Below are 4,057 nucleotides of genomic sequence, written 5' to 3'. Positions count from 1 at the left end.
TGCCATTAGGAGTGACCTTAATCCCGTACAGTTTTCTGGTAATCGTATTCTTTCTTTTTGTTATTCAGATCATTAGATTCCGCTCTTATCGCCATAAAATTGGATATACTTTTTTACTGATTCATTGTGCAACTCCTTCAATTCTATAATCTTGTCGAAATTAAATCCATGCCCCCAAGTTTACAAAACGTAGTTACTTGTATACTTGATCTTTGTAAATTCAAGACTCAAGAGTATGGAATCTACTCAAGGAAGAAAAACAGACTTTATTGTTTTCCTACAAAAAACAAAATAATTCTATTAGAATTCTTAAATCTGAGTTACGTTCTTAATCATTTGCAGATTAATGGGGTTGCCAAAATTTACACGTCTTAAGGGACATGATGATGAATTATGTTGTAACCTTTATGTTGCCAACTGTGGTCCAGCTGTTGGACTTACTATAGATTCTATCACATCAGCATTCGGTAAATTTGGAACAGTAAAAGGAGTATACCCTGCTGATGAGAGTGGCTCTCGTGTTATTGTCTCTTATTATGATGAAAATTCTGCCCAATCAGCACTTAAAGCATTGGATAGGTGTCCATGTCTTGATCTTGGTGGTCGTTCTCTTCACATCCGTTACTCTGTGCAAAGACCACAATTGCAGGTATTAACAATTAATGTTTCCATAATTCCAACAAATGTATGGATCTTAAATATTGCCAATTATTTTAATAGGTTGTGGCTACTGATTCAGTTGAGGTGTGTTTAGAAGCATCAGAGTTGCATATTGAACGCATCTACTTGATTCATGACTTTGTTTCAGCTCAAGAAGAGGAGATGAAGGATCCTTACTTTGTGTGTATATATAAATATAGGGCTAAATGCAAAAAAAAAAAAAAAAAAATGAAGCCTACTTTTATTTATTTGTGTTCTATAGGATCCTACTTCCTTTTCTTTGTATTAGAGGTTAAACCCTCAGTTTTTTTTATCAAAGCACTATACTTTGCAAAATCTACCCAATTACAACATTGTATTTTTAATTTTATCTATTAGGATCATATTGTTTTTTTTTTTTTTGCCTTTTCTGTTTTACATTTTCAGTAATTGCTTGCTGCTGTTGATGCGAGGCCTTGGCATAGTCTTGCAAAGAGAAGGGTTCAACACTATGGTTATGAGTTTTGTTATGATGTGAGCTCTACAAATATTTATTTGATAATCTTTAATTGCTTGAAAGCTGTCATGAAATAATGTTTATAATCTTTAATGGTGTAGATAAGGAATGTTAATACACAACATCGATTGGGCAACCTTCCATCATTTGTTGATTGTATACTTGAAAAAATTCCGGTCTTTAAGAAGCTTGATGAAGCTGCAGATGTATCATTAGACCAGTTAACGGTAATTTTTATATAATAAGTAAATAACTGTTATGAAGCCCATGTATCATGTTCCCATTTTTTGTAATGATATATAAAGTTTTTAATTACAGGTAAATGAATACCCAACGGGTGTGGGTTTATCCCCACATATATATACCCATTCAGCATTTGAGGGCTCAATTTACAGCCTTTTTTTATCAGGGCCTTGCATTATGGAGTTTAGAGGCTTTGATGATGATGATAAGGAAAGGTCAAATTCTAGAAGAAGGGCAATTTATCTGGCTCCTCGATCAATGTTGTTGTGCTTTCTGGAGAGTGAAGATATACTTGGCAACATTATATTCCGCACCATAAGGTACATCTTGCAAGATTTCAGTTTTTTATTAATTTGCATATTCTTGTAATATGATTCTACTATGTAACTTTAAATTTTTTTGTGTGTTATAGTCATTAAGTAGGTTGAGAATCTTAACTGTTGGATATTTTCCTTGACAATTTGTTTGGTAGGTTGACAAGGTGAAGGACACCGTGATTAGAAGGGGTTCAAGAAGAGTATCCTTCACATTTCGCAAGGTATGTCAACTATAACCATCCATTTGACATGTGCAAAAGACTTGTACGCCCTTCTTCTCATTTTCATGGTCGATTTGAAACGTGATCATAATATTGTTGTTGGATCATAATATTACTCTCAGTTCTGTGATTCTCAAAGCTAAAACCAGAGATTAGGAAGCAAAGCCTTATGGATGCTCATGTTACTATAATATTCATTCAAGATCCAACCTTTGATGCTTAGCTGCTAACTTTAACAACACTTCCAAATCACATGAGGATTTGAGCCATTGTCACTCGGGTATAATACTTGTATGTTTTGATTTTAGTGGAAATGTCAAATGCTTACAACCTTTTGATTTTCATTATTTCGATAATAATCAAGTCTCTCTTATAAATATTTAGGATTTCTATGAAGATCTCTTCGAGGAGCTGAACAAGTATAGGGAAATCAAAAGCTTGAATGTTTGTGACAACCTTGCTGACCACATGGTAAATCTCTTACCAAACTAATTACCCACCTTACATCTCCTTAAACATTTTATGATAGTCCTTTCCCTTTACAGGTGGGAAATGTATACATTCAGTTTAGGGAAGAGGAATATGTTGCAAAAGCCCTCAAGAATCTCACTGGAAGATATTACACAGGTATGCTCTTCTTTTTGATTTCTTGTATCAAAATTTTTCAACCATAACTCTTATGTCATATAAACATCCCTAAAGCCACTCTTCAGGTTGACCCATCATTGTTGACTTCTCACCCGTGACTGATTTCTGCGAAGCAACTTACAAACAATATGAAGAAAACAAGTCTTATTAATGCCTTCCTTTCATTACTACACAAAGTTGCGGCATGTCACCTCTCCTGTTAACTTCAACATCATTGACAAAACCAACTTTAGGTCTTTATGCGAAGGTACTTTCATTTATTCTCTTTACCTAAACCATAGATATTTTCAATTTTTCATTATCCTTCAATGTTACACATTGTCAACTTTATATCATATAGGCATCCTACTTTCAATTATGACAGTTTACTTTCATTTAAATGACATTCAAGTAATTTAGACTTTACATCATTTTTCTTAAACATCGGTTGCCAAATATTACACATAGTTCACTTGTCTTACTCTCACTTAAGGCAACCTACTTTTAATAATAGCAATATACTTTCCTTTCATGAAAGTCTTTACATAAAAATGTTCCACTTCTTGGTGTTTTATCACATGGTTGATTATAGGGACTCCCTTTTTTGTTGTTCCATCTTCTTCCAATGAAGTGGATGATATCGACCGGTCAGAGTTAAACAACCAAGGTCATTGAATGTCTGCATTTTCTGGTTCATGTTTTTTCAATTTTAATATGAAAATTTTATTTGTGGTATGATTGTAGTATTCCAAGGGAGATTTGCAGTGTCCTGTATTTTCTAGACCAGGGATTGGTTTGCTCATCCAAATGTACACATATACTATGAGAGAAGCACCATTCAAGTGTTATTACATACTTCTGCCTTCAGATAACAGAGCAATGCTTCTTAGGGTGGGTCCCACTTCATGTAGTCCACAGGAAATGGGAATTTTAACCAAATGTCTCATATATCACCAATCTAAATGATCAATAATTTATCTCTTTCTTAATGGTTTTTATTAATTCTTTTGACTCCTACAGAGGCTCGCAGTATCAGAAGAAATGACACATGTCCCTGATGTTAGCCGATCATTTGACTCTACAGAAGCTAAGGATATAAAAGATCCCATAAAAGCCTCTTTGCTTGAGGTTAGATTTTTCTTTGATTATCAACTCATATAGTACCAATCTGTCTCAAAATTAGTTGGGTTAAAATATATTCTTTTACATTTTTATATTATATTATTTTGCTCAGACTGAAGTACACGACTATAATCCCTAACCACACAAAATGGGATCATCAAAAACTAAACATGCTTGTGAAAGAAAGCTTGCATTTTTGGTAGATATCTTCTCCTTTTAGCATTAAGTTTTGCTTGGATTACATCAAGTCATGACTCATGACACCTGGCTATACATATTCAGGTCATTACCTAACAAATCAGAAGAGTTACCTCATGAACTTAAATCAAATCAAGGAGAATCTTTATCTGAGCATGGATATTAGACTAGCA

The 4,057-nt window shown here is 33.7% G+C and overlaps 1 pseudogene; it reads left to right on the top strand.

The window, feature by feature from the left end:
* Nucleotides 1-346: 346 nt before the first annotated feature.
* LOC145113608 (alkylated DNA repair protein ALKBH8 homolog) lies at nucleotides 347-3,825 on the top strand (annotated as a pseudogene).
* Nucleotides 3,826-4,057: the final 232 nt, after the last annotated feature.

Source organism: Lactuca virosa, chromosome 5 (genome assembly GCF_052849685.1).
Source record: "Lactuca virosa cultivar CGN04683 chromosome 5, Lactuca_virosa_CGN04683_v6, whole genome shotgun sequence".
Taxonomy (NCBI): Eukaryota; Viridiplantae; Streptophyta; class Magnoliopsida; order Asterales; family Asteraceae; genus Lactuca; species Lactuca virosa.
This window is presented reverse-complemented; position numbering and strand designations above follow the sequence as displayed.